Source organism: Scyliorhinus canicula, chromosome 2 (genome assembly GCF_902713615.1).
Source record: "Scyliorhinus canicula chromosome 2, sScyCan1.1, whole genome shotgun sequence".
NCBI classification, from domain to species: domain Eukaryota; kingdom Metazoa; phylum Chordata; class Chondrichthyes; order Carcharhiniformes; family Scyliorhinidae; genus Scyliorhinus; species Scyliorhinus canicula.
In genome coordinates, this window is record NC_052147.1 from 261835680 (window position 1) to 261849338 (window position 13659).

The following is a 13659-nucleotide window of genomic DNA, read 5'->3' on the forward strand; positions in this document are numbered from 1 at the left end:
GTGACCAAAAGGCAGAGAAAAAGCAGGAAGGCAGTGCAGGTGTCCCCTGCAGCCATCTCCCTCCAAAACAGGTATACTGTTTTGGAGACTATTGGGGGAGATGGCTCACCAGCTTTTTCTAACGCTGTTGGGGAGGGTTTAAACTAATGTGGCAGGGGGATGAGAACCAAATGAGGAGGTTAGTGGACAGTAAGGAGGTAGTAACTAAAGCCTGTAAGGAACTAGATCATGAAGTCAGCGTGACTAAGGGGAAGAGTAGGCAGGGAGCAGATGATGAATGCAAAGGGACTGGTGGTCTGAGGTGCATCTGTTTTAATGCAAGAAGTGTAGTAGGTAAGGCAGATGAACTTAGGGCTTGGATTAGTACCTGGGAGTATGATGTTATTACTATTACTTAGACTTGGTTGAGGGAAGGGCATGATTGGCAACTAAATATCCCAGGATATCGATGCTTCAGGCAGGATAGAGAGGGAGGTAAAAGGGGTGGAAGAGTTGCATTACTGGTCAGAGAGGATATCACAGCTGTGTTGAAGGAGGGCACTATGGAGGACTCGAGCAGTGAGGCAATTTGGGAAGAACTCAGAAATAGGAAGGGTGCGGTAATAATGTTGGGACTGTACTACAGACTTCCCAACAGCGAGCGTGAGATAGAGGTACAAATATGTAAACAGATTATGGAAAGATGTAGGAGCAACAGGGTGGTGATAGGAGATTTAAATTTTCCCAACATTGACTGGGATACACTTAGTGTTAGAGGTCTAGATGGAGCAGAATTTGTAAGGAGCATGCAGGAGGGTTTTGTCGAGCAGTATGTAAATAATCCAACTCAGGAATGGACCATACTGGACCTGGTGTTGGGGAATGAGCCCGGCCAGGTGGTTGAAGTTTCAGTCGGGGATTACTTTGGGAATAGTGATCACAATGCCGTAAGTTTTAGAATACTCATGGACAAAGACCAGAGTGGTCCTAAAGGAGGAGTGCTAAATTGGGGGAAGGCCAACTGTACCAAAATTCGGCAGGAGCTGGGGAATGTGGATTGGGAGCAGCTGTTTGAAGGTAAATCCACATTTTATATGTGGAAGGCATTTAAAGAGAGGTTGACTAGAGTGCAGGACAGACATGTCCCTGTGAAAATGCGGGATAGAAATGGCAAGATTAGGGAACCATGGATGACAGGTGAAATTGTTAGACGAGCTAAGAGGAAAAAGGAAACATACATAAGGTCTAGGCGACTGAAGACAGACAAAGCTTTAGAAGAATATCGGGAATGTAGGATCTATCTGAAATGAGCAATAAAGAGGGCTAAAACGGGTCATGAAATATCTTTAGCAAACATGGTTAAGGAAAATCCCAAAGCCTTTTATTCATATATAAGGACCAAAAGGGTAACTAGAGAAAGGGTTGGCCCACTCAAGGACAAAGGAGGAAAGTTATGCAGGAAGTCTGAGAAAATGGGTGAGATTCTTAACAAGTACATTGTATCGGTATTCACCGAGGAGAGAAACATGATAGATGTTGAGGTTAGGGATAGATGTTTGATTACTCTAGGTCAAGTCGGCATAAGGAGGGAGGATGTTCTAAAAAGCATTAAGGTGGACAAGTCCCCAGGTCCAGGTGGGATCTCTCCCAGGTTACTGAGGGAAGTGAGAGAGAAAATAGCTGGGGCCTTAACAGATATATTAGCAGCATCCTTGAACACGGGTGAGGCCCCGGAGGACTGGAGAATAGCTAATGTTGTCCCCTTGTTTAAGAAGGGATAATCCAGGTAATCCTAGACCGGTGAGCCTGACGCAGTGGTAGGGAAGCTGCTGGAGAAGATACGGAGGGATAGGATCTATTCCCATTTGGAAGAAATGGGCTTATCAGTGATAGGCAACATGGTTTTGTCCAGGGAAGGTCCTGTCTTACCAACTTAATAGAATTCTTTGACAAAGTTGATTAATGAGGGAAGGGCTCTAGATGCCACATACATGGATTTCAGTAAGGCATTTGATAAGGTTCCTCATGGTAGGCTGATGGAGAAAGTGAAGTCTCATGGGGTCCAGGGTGTACTAGCTTGATGGATAAAGAACTGGCTGGGCAACAGGAGACAGAGAATAGTAGTGGAAGGGAGTGTCTCAAAATGGAGAACTGTGACCAGTGGTGTTCCACAGGGATCCATGCTGGGACCACTGCTGTTTGTGATATACCTAAATTATCTTGGGGCAGCAGGGTAGCATGGTGGTTAGCATAAATGCTTCACAGCTCCAGGGTCCCAGGTTCGATTCCCGGCTGGGTCACTGTCTGTGTGGCGTCTGCACGTCCTCCCCCTGTGTGCGTGGGTTTCCTCCGGGTGCTCCGGTTTCCTCCCACAGTCCAAAGATGTGCGGGTTAAGTGGATTGGCCATGCTAAATTGCCCGTAGTGTCCTAATAAAAAGTAAGGTTAGGGGGGGGGGTTGTTGGGTTACGCGTATAGGGTGGATACGTGGGTTTGAGTAGGGTGATCATGGCTCGGCACAACATTAAGGGCCGAAGGGCCTGTTCTGTGCTGTACTGTTCTATGTTCTATGTTCTATGTTCTATCTGGAGGAAGGTATAGGTGGTCTGATTAGCAAGTTTGCAGATGACACTAAGATTGGTGGAGTAGCAGATAGTGAAGGGGATGTCAGAGAATACAGCAGAATGTAGATAGATTGGAGAGTTGGGCAGAGAAATGGCAGATGGAGTTCAATCCGGGCATATGCAGGTTATGCATTTTGGAAGTTCCAATTCAAGAGCGAACTATACGGTAAATGAAAAAGCCCTGAGGAAAATTGATGTACAGAGAGATCTGGGTGTTCAGGTCAATTGTATCCTTAAGGTGGCTGCGCACGTCAATAGAGTGGTCAAGAAGGCATACGGCAGGCTTTCCTTCAACGGAAGGGGTATTGAGTACAAGAGTTGGCAGGTCATGTTACAGTTGTATAAGACATTGGTTCGGCCACATTTGGAATACTGCGTACAGTTCTGGTTGCCACATTACCAAAAGGATGTGGATGCTTTGGAGAAGGTGCAGGGGAGGTTCACCAGGATGTTGCCTGGTCTGGAGGGCACTAGCTATGAAGAGAGGTTGAGTAGATTAGGATTATTTTCATTAGAAAGGGGGAGGTTGAGGGGGAACCTCATTGAGGTCTACAAATTCATGAGAGGTCTAGACAGGGTGGATAGCAAGAAGCTTTTTCCCAGAGTGGGGGACTCAATTACTGGGGGTCATGAGTTCAAGGTGAGAGGAGAAAAGTTTAAGGGAGATATGTGTGGAAAGTTCTTTACGCAGAGGGTGGTGGGTGCCTGGAACGCATTGCCGGCGGAGGTGGTAGAGGCGGGCACGATAGCGTCATTTAAGATATATCTAGACAGATACATGAATGGTCAAGGAGCAGAAGAATACAGATCCTTAGAAAACATGCGACAGTTTTAGATAGAGGATCTGGATCGGCGCAGGCTTGGAAGGCCGAATTCCTGTGCTGTAATTTTTCTTTGTTCTTTCTTGTTTTTGTGCTGAGACTCAATCTCGGAGGCCTCATTGGCCGCAAGCCAGAGGAAATGGCAAAATGGCGTGAAGGAGGGAGGGATAAAACAGGTACCCAAGGCACATCACGAGTGGAGACTCTAAGCAGAGGCAATCAAGACGGCTGACCAGAGAAGGAAGGAAGGAAGAAACAGCATGCGGGAACCACCTTCGTGGCGAAGAACAAGAAGGGCTCACGGATCAGATCTACGACCTACCAAGCGATCCTTGCGTGTTGCATAGACAAATCTGGGGTACCTCTAGATTATATTTGTGGGTAGTATGCCGGTAAATTGTGTCTTAAATAAATATCGTGCAACTTGAATTTGTGTTTGTGGTTTGTTCCCCTCATTATCAAAGACACACAGATAAAACCTTTGAGTAAGTCGAAAGTGTCTGACGTTTTAATAACAATAATCTTTATTGGTGCACAAGTCATTACATTAACACTGCAATGAAGTTACTGTGAAAATCCCCTAGTGAATTCAGAGAGAGAATTCAGAATGTCCAATTCACCGAACAACACATCTTTCGGCACAGTGGGAGGAAACCGGAGCACCCGGAGGAAACCAACACAGACACAGGGAGAATGTGCAGACTTCGTACAGACAGTGACCTGAGCTGGGAATCGAACCTGGGACCCTGACGCTGTGAGGCAACAGTGCTAACCATTGTGCTACCATGTACAACATTTGGTACAACATGGGGTACTCTCTGGTGCGCATCACACACATGCTCCGCTGAACCAGGTAGAGGTAGGAACTCCCGAGGGGGCAGACGGTGGGAGGGCGGGCGAACCACAGGGGCCAGCTGTTGCCCAGTCGAGTTTCGGACTTCAGAAACACGCGGTCCCATTGATTGTGGAGAAACAGTCACAGAGCCAGGGACTACATGAGCAGTTGTTGGCGAGCAACCAGTACGGGCAGGTGCAGTTGGATGAGTCTCACCATGTGCACGAACAGGAGGTGATGCCAACCATGTGTGCCACCCAAGCCAACACCGCACAGGTGGCGTCCACGATGGAGGCCTCGGAGGCGAAGATTTCGGCCATGACTCAGGATGTCTAAGGCCTGACCAGCCTCTCCAGGCGATGGCTGAGGCCCAGGAGAGGGCAGCCCTACCACAGTAGCCGTGTGTCAGAGCCACCTGGACATTGCAGAGGCACTCCTGAGCATGGCCCAGACGCTGGCCGATGTGGCACCGGAACAGAGGGAGGTGGCCCAGTCCCACAATGAGATGGTGCAGCCACTGGCTGATGTGGCACACACCCAGAAAATGGTGGCATATTATCAGTGTGATGTGGCGCAGTCCCAGATAGAGGTGGTCTACGCCCTGTGCTCCATAGCTAAGATCGTGGTCGAGACGGCAATGGGCCTCCAGGCCTGGCAGCACCAGGTGGCGGGGGAGCCTCAGCGGTTAGCTCTGCTCGCACCCCTGTCCCAAGGTGTAGCCCGGGGGTCACCGGGCACACTGAGGGAGGAGGAGGTGATGGGGCCCGTGATGGTGACTCCCACAGGGGAGGTGACGGACACCACAGCCCTCGGACTCCCCACACCCCCACTGTCCCTGGCATATCTGATGGGCAGCAGGTAGAACAGGGCAGCACTATACCGCCAGGGACACCCGAGCAGCAGGCGGGCCCATCCAGACTCAGTCGCCCCAGAAGACGGTCACCAAAGGGGATCCAGGTCACAGGGCGGAAATCACAGCATGCCGCCTCCACTCCTGATGTACCATCTGGGGATCCACCTAGGGATAGTGTTAGGGCCCGCAGGCCAGAAAAGTAGACACCAGTTAAGTTGGCACGGGTGCAGGGCACAGTGTATCAATAGGGACTAGGGCACAAACCTGAATATATTTGTTCATCACCTTCCATCGCATGTGCCAGACCCACCGCTACTGAAAAACAAGGGCCCGCACTCCGTAGTGAGGCAATAGGTATCACGGAAGGGGTTTCAGGTGGAGGGGTGGCCAAGGGAGGGTGGTGTGTGAAGGTGGGATGCAGTGTTCACACTCCTGGCCTGTCCCCTCCCGAGTCGGTGAACCTGGAGGCGATAATAGCATCCCGTGCATGTTGGCCCTGGCATACATGTTGTGCAGACTCCCATGCCTGCTCCAGCCCCATGTCTACCTGTCCTCGCCCTCGACTGACGAGGACTGATGTTCATCCTCCAATTCCAGCACTTCGCCCCTCCGACGCGCAATGTTGTGGAGGACACAGCAGACCACCACAATGTGGGCGACCCTCGCAGCACTGTACTGGAGGGCCCATTCAGAGAGGTCTAGGCATGTGAACCGCATCTTGAGGATGCCAACGCACCGCTTGATCACACCTCTGGTCACTGCATGAGCCTCATTATACCAGGCCTCTGCATCGGTCTGTGGCCTGCGGACCGCAGTGGGTAACTTCTGTCACCCAGAAGCCAACCCCCCAGCCGGGGGTGCACTTCAAAGAGGCTCGGAACTGTTGAGTGTGCCAGGATGAGGGCATCATGCACACTGCCCATGTATTGGGCGCAGACGTGCATGATGCGCAGCTCATGGTCACACACCAGCTGCACATTCATCGGGTGAAACAGATTTCAACCTGTCATCTGCAGGTGTACATAGGGTGACATGCATCCCGTCGATCACCCCCTGGACCCGGGGCATCTCGGCGGTGGCGGTGAACTCCACTGCCCGGGCATCCTGGTGGGCTCGGTCCACATTGAAATGGATGTATTGTGCCGACCGGGCATATAGGGCCTCTGTGATGACACGGGTGTACCTGTGAACGGAGCTCTGAGAGATCCCGGACAGGTCCCCACTCAGCGCCTTGAAGGAGACCATGGCATAAAATTTCAGGGTGATCGTTACCTTGACAGCCACCGGGAGTGGGTATCCCACCCTATTCCCCCACAGAGCTATGTGAGCTATGATCTGGCGTAGCGGAGCATGTGTGTGGTGCGCTGACCCTCCCCCCCGCTCAGCCAAAGTCTTCGACAGCATGCCTAGTCCAACAGGTCCTCGAATGACAGGCACTGCAGGTACATACGAGGCCTCATGTGATGCCTCCTTTGCACCACCTCCTCCTTCTCGGCTTGTTGGGCGGCCGGCTCTCCATCATCAGCGGCTGCCTCCCGTTCCTCTGGGTAGGCTCCGCTGCTGAAACTTCCTCCTCCTCGAGCAGCTCCAGCTGATACAGCCGCAGTGTATCACCCAGGGCTGCAGCTACTAGGAGGAAGGCCACCATTGTTGGTTGTATTCCAATATCCATTGTCTGCAAGGGGTGAAAGGCTGACATGGGGCCTCACGGTAGCATGGTGGTTAGCATCAATGCTTCACAGCTCCAGGGTCCCAGGTTCGATTCTCGGCTGGGTCACTGTCTGTGTGGAGTCTGCACGTCCTCCCCGTGTGTGCGTGGGTTTCCTCCGGGTGCTCCGGTTTCCTCCCACAGTCCAAAGATGTGCGGGTTAGGTGGATTGGCCATGCTAAATTGCCCGTAGTGTAAGGTTAATGGGGGGATTGTTGGGTTATGGGTATACGGGTTACGTGGGTTTAAGTAGGGTGATCATTGTTCGGCACAACATCGAGGGCCGAAGGGCCTGTTCTGTGCTGTACTGTTCTATGTTCTATGTTAGCACGGTATGTACCCCGTGCCCAAACAAGTGCAACGGGCTACATGGTGGCCCGGGTTGCCACTGCAGACCCCGCCCCATATGTTCCCCCCTCCTCCATCCCCTATCCCTGGCCCTGTCGGTGCCCGGCATCATGGGCGCCTCTGACCCTGGCGCCCATCCTTGCTGAAATGGGTACCATCGGCTTGCACTGCCCTTGCCAATGGTAGATTCCGTAGCCCCCTTCTGGCGTCCCCTGTAGGGGCTACTGTGGGAATTGTCCTTGGTTGGTCTGCGTGATGTCACACCGGCAGGTGAAAATGAAATGAAAAGAAATGAAAATCGCTTATTGTCACGAGTAGGCTTCAATGAAGTTACTGTGAAAAGCCCCTAGTCGCCACATTCCGGCGCCTGTCCGGGGAGGCTGGTACGGGAATCGAACCGTGCTGCTGGCCTGCTTGGTCTGCTTTAAAAGCCAGCGATTTAGCTGAGTGAGCTAAACCAGCCCCTGTGGCGGCTGGTTAAGGGTGGGCCGTGGTATGGTGGAGCGTGGGGTGCGGAGATGGAGGTTGTGGTGTAGTGGTAGTGTGGTGGAGGGTGGGGTCTGGTGTGCGGGGGGCTGGGGTGAGGGCACCCATACGGCTGGTGGCACTCTGCAGAACCAGGGGCAAAGGTGGGTGGTCAGTGAGGTGCGCAGCAAGATGGCTGCCTAGCATACCACGACAATGGCGGTCCGTGCCTGGACACCTCCCCAGGCCCATGGAGGGGTCACCTTCGCACAGCCCATCCTCCACCACACCCCCCAGCCTTGGCAGTGCCCCTCGACCACCGCAGTCAGCTGGCCAGTGTCAGAACCAGCACGCCCCGGTTGCGCATCTGCATTTCCTACCTCCTCTCTCTCCCTCATCAGCCATGTCACCTGATGCACTATCAATTATGCCAAGACGAGGCTTTATTACACAGAGATGTGTGGCCTCCTATAGCAGTTGACTTAATGGCTGCTGTCCGGGGAGCACACATATTTATACTCCACCTACTGGGAGGAGTCAGCAGGCAGGGATCTACCCCCGTACCTGTAGTACAGGGGCCTTACCGTAAAACATATATATACAGTATATACATCAGTGGTGACTACCATATTCACCCCCTGTTAAAAAATGAATCCAGCGGGGGTGGTGGAGAATTATATACAGACACGTTGTGTTTAAAATCACAGATAATATTACAAATTCAGGCGGTGCGGTGCCTTGATCTGCCGCCGAGAGCTCCGCAGTGCTGGTGACGGCTCAGGCAACGGCTTGGTCTTTGGTGACTCCTCTTCATCCCCGGATGGGAGCCGGGGAGGACGGATAGTCCTGGAGCGGGGGCTGCGGTGGGGTGCACCGGGGGAAGGGAGGGTGGTGCCAGGGCAGAGGAGGGGGTGTGTGTAGAACCAGCTGGTGCCAGGTCCCTGAGGGAGACTGTGTCTTGGCGGCCGTCGGGGTACGCTATGTAAGCGTATTGCGGGTTGGCGTGGAGTAGCTGTACCCTCTCAACCAAAGGGTCCGCCTTGTGGAGTCGCACGTGTCTACGTAGGAGAACGGGTCCTGGAGCTGCCAGCCACATTGGGAGCGAAACCCCGGAGGTGGACTTCCTGGGGAAGGCAAAGAGACGTTCATGGGGGGTTTCGTTAGTCGCGGTGCACAGGAGCGACCGAATGGAGTGGAGTGCGTTGGGGAGGACCTCCTGCCAGCGGGAGGCCGGGGGATTTCTGGACCGTAGGGCCAGCTGGACGGCCCTCCAGACCGTCCCATTCTCCCGCTCCACCTGCCCATTTCCACTGGGGTTGTAGCTGGTCGTCCTGTTGAGCAGGAACTGGCGCAGCTCATCGCTCATGAATGAGGATCCCCGGTCGCTGTAGACGTGGGCGGGGAAACCGAACAGAGTGAAGGTGGTGTTGAGGGCTTTGATGACGGTGGCAGATGTCATGTCGGGAAATGGGACGGCAAAGGGAAATCGGGAATATTCATCGACCACACTGAGGAAGTACGTGTTTCGGTCGGGGGAGGGGAGGGGCCCTTTGAAGTCCACGCTGAGGCGTTCAAAGGGGCGGGAGGCCTTCACCAGACGCGCACGGTCTGGCCGGTAGAAGTGCGGTTTACACTCTGTGCAGACCTGGCAGTCTCTGGTGATCGCCCTGACTTCCTTGATGGAGTAGGGCAGGTTGCGGGCCTTTATGAAGTGATAAAAGTGGGTGACCCCTGGGTGACAGAGATTGTTGTGCGGGGTCCGGAGTCGGTCCACTTGTGCGCTGGCACATGTACCTAGGGATAGGGCATTGGGGGGCTCGTTGAGCTTACCGGGGCGATACAAAAACTCGTAGTTGTACGTGGAGAGCTTGATCCTCCACCTCAAGATTTTATCGTTTTTGATCTTGCCCCGCTGTGTGTTATTAAACATGAAGGCAACTGACCGTTGGTCAGTGAGGAGAGTAAATCTCCTGCTGGCCAGGTAATGCCTCCAATGCCGCACAGCTTCAACGATGGCTTGGGCCTCCTTTTCGACGGAGGAGTGCCGAATTTCGGAGGCATGGAGGGTACGGGAAAAGAATGCCACGGGCCTGCCTGACTGGTTGAGGGTGGCGGCCAGAGCAACGTCTGATGCATCGCTATCGACCTGGAAGGGGAGCGTCTCGTCAACCACGTGCATCGTGGCCTTGACGATGTTGGCCTTGATACGGTTGAAGGCCTGGTGAGCCTCGGCCGTCAGGGGAAAAACGGTGGATTGAATGAGTGGACGGGCCATGTCCGCTTGTTTTGGACCCACTGGGCGTAATACGAAAAGGACCCCAGGCATCATTTGAGGGCGTTGGAGCAGTGGGGGAGGGGGAGTTCCATGAGGGGGCGCATGTGACCGGGGTCGGGCCCCAGAAGTCCGTTCTGGACCACATAGCCGAGGATGGCTAATCGGTTCATGCTGAACATGCATTTCTCCTTGTTATACGTGAGGTTGAGGAGAGTGGCAGTGTGGAGAAATTTGGAAATGTTGGCATCATGGTCCTGCTGATCGTGGCCGTAGATGGTGACATTGTCCAGGTACGGGAAAGTGGGCCGCAGTCCGTACCGGTCAGCCATTCGGTCCATCTCCCGATGGAAGACCGAGACCTCGTTGGTGACGCCGAAGGGAACCCTAAGAAAATGGTAAAGGCGGCCGTCTGCTTCGAATGCTGTGTATGGGCAGTCCGCCTTACAGATGGTGAGCTGGTGTTAGGCAGATTTCAGGTCCACAGTCGAGAAGACCCAGTACTGTGCAATCTGATTGACCATATCAGATATGCATGGAAAGGGGTACGTATCGAGCTGCGTGTACCGATTGATGATCTGACTGTAGTCAACGACCATCCTGTTTTTCTCCCCAGTTTTCACCACTACCACTTGGGCTCTCCAGGGGCTTTTGCTGGCCTTCCCGAAGCAGCCTCTGGACTTCAGACCTGAAGAAGGTCCTGACCTGGGCGATGTACCGTCTGCTCCTGGTGGCGACGGGTTTGCAATCCGGGGTTAGGTTTTCAAAAAGGGGAGGCGGGTCGACCTTAAGGGTCACGAGGCCGCAAACGGTAAGGGGTGGTAGGGGCCCGCCAATTTTCAGGGTTAGGCTCTGGAGGTTGCATTGGAAGACCAGGCCGAGTAGCAAGACTGCGCAGAGGTTGGGGAGGACGTAGAGGCGTAAGCCACACTTTCGGCGTCAAAACCCCCAATTCTCCACCTAATCGCTTTTCCCTATTTCGGAGTAGGCCAAAGGAGAATCCCACCCATGATCTCCCAATATATATATAAGAACACTGTGATTGATAGCCTGACAAGAACATTCAACAAGGAAACCAGATGAATCCTTAACCCCTTCACCTTAACTTCTTGTCAAGGAACATTCTGTCCCTATGTTCATACCTTGGAGTTAATGATGTCTGAAGTTAGCTTGCAGAATTATCTTATATCAACCAGTTCAATTAAATATATTCTATTAGGCTGCACTGCTGAGTGAATGAACTAGCTTATTAATTAACAAGAATGTCAAACAGCCAAGTCATGAACTGAAAATTGTTTATTCCTTTTATGAATGTTTTTTTATTGGGTTTTTGAACAAGGTATAATTACCGTTATGTACACAAGATAAGAAACATATATATATATATATATACACACATATATAGAAGAGAAGGGCACACCCCAACATACCAAAGAGAAGAAAATAATACATAGTAAAAAACAAATACAATAAAATATGAAATAGAATAACTGTTGGGGTATTGTGCACCAGCTTGACAGCGGCAGCTCTGTACACCTGGCAAAACTTATTTACACCATGTAAGTAGGCAACTGGAGGGGGATTGGGGTGGCAAATATACATTTGGGTGCCGGGGAGGTAATTACAGTGTGCGATACTTGGCTGTGTTTCGTGTTGTTGTCGCCTGCTTCTCCCGGACGGATCTCGCTGCCGTCTCGCGCTCGCTTCCGCTTCTGTTGCTCCTGCCGTCCTCTGTCTTTATTTTCCTCGTTCCCCGCTCCTGGAGATGTCATGCACGTTTTGGCATCCCGTGCCTTCCTTCCGGCTCCCATTTCCCTCCCCCCCCCCCACCCCGCTGGCTCTCCTCTCTTGTTCCCCCCACCCCCTCCATGGTTCGCTTTTCTTTCCTCAGGTTTAGCTGTCTCATTTCTTTCTTGTCACGTCCAGTACGGTGTCGGCCCTTTCTATCAGTTGGTCATACATGTCACTACAGTTTCCTTTGTCTAGTATGCTTGCGTCCAGTAGTTCTTCCAGTAGTGTCTGTCGTGGCGGTTGTGGGTACGTCCTTGTCTCCTTTCGTAGGAAGTTTTTAAGCTGCAGATACCTTAGCTCGTTCCCCCGGCTCGCTGAAATTTCTCTGTCAGTTCGCCCAGTGTGACAATTGTTTATTAACTATAGAATCATAATTAGCAGCACTTAAAGACTGAGCATCAAATTAATTAATGGAAAGTGTTAATTGGCAAAATAAATGAAAGTGTTCACTTGTCTCACAGAAATTCAATTTATCGCCGAGATCAGTATCTGAGACTGACATAAATTGGAAAAATTAATTTGAAATAAGACCCTTAATAAAACTGACAAATTAACCGCATTGGCTAGCCAGTCGAGTGAACAGAACAGATTAAAGTCTATGGGGTAGAAACTGTAAGTGTTACACCAGTTCTTCAGGCATGAAATCATAGAATTTACAGTGCAGAAGGAGGCCATTTGGCCCATTGAGTCTGCACCAGCCCTTGGAAAGAGCACCGTACTTAAGCCCATGCCTCCATCCTCTCCCCGTAACCCAGTAACCCAACCTAACCTTTTGGGCACTAAGGGGCAATTTAGCATGGCCAATCCACCTAACCTGCACACCTTTGGGCTGTGGGAGGAAAGCGGAGTACCCGGAGGAAATCCACGCCGACACGGGGAGAAAGTGCAGACTCCGCACAGGCAGCCACCCGAAGCCGGAATTGAACCAGGTCCCTGGAGCTGTGAGGCAGCAGTGCCACCGTGCCGTCCCAATAGATGCAAGGGGTGGTAATTTCGTGTTGATCCGGCCCTTTTTGTAGGTAACCTGGATGTCCACCTAATCCTGGCATTCGGTTGCTTAACAAAGTAAATGGGAAGGGTAATGCCTTCCCTCCTCAGTACCCCTTATTTATTCAATTAAGGGGTATGGGAGTCTCTGGCAAGGTCAACTGCCCATCCCTAATTACCCCGAAGCCACCTTCATGAACCATTTAAGAAGCTCCCTTCACTGGCAATGTAAGATTAGTAATAAAACAGTTCTGCGGAAAATGCCTTCCTATGGAGTCAGGAGGTGTAGGATTACTAATCCATTTATAGTCCACTCCACTGCTGCCTTGTGAGACTTACCTGAGTACAAGGCATTGATGCTCTTGATGTCAATGGTACCCAATGTCAATGTCTTCCTTTGGGTGAGCTGCCTATATGCTCAAAGTTACCTTGGAGAGTGTGCCCTCAGTGAGCAATATACCTTATTGTGGTCCCTGGGTTTAGAAATTTCACTGCACTTTTGCATCATTTTGGAAGACAATTATTCCCAGGCCCAGCAGAGATTTTACTGATCGTTGAAACTATTGAGTACGTTTTTTCACAGCTGAAAGTGATTGGGCATGAATTCCTGCAGGAACTCCTTCACATTCACCTCAGGTTTTTCAGCTGTGAAAATTCTGGAGAAGCAGCCTAAAAAATGAAATGAAAATGAAAAAATTAAATGAAAATCGCTTATTGTCACAAGTAGGCTTCAAATGAAGTTACTGTGAAAAGCCCCTAGTCGCCACATTCCGAAGCCTGTTCGGGGAGGCTGGTACGGGAATCGAACCGTGCTGCTGGCCTGCCTTGGTCTGCCTTAAAAGCCAGCGATTTAGCCCTGTGCTAAGCCAGCCGCTAAACAATGCCTGCTGAGCTTTCCTCAAAACGGGTTGAATTTTACCCAGTGGGAACCAATCAAATAACTAACATATCCTTGGTGCCAGCAGTACCATCAGGAG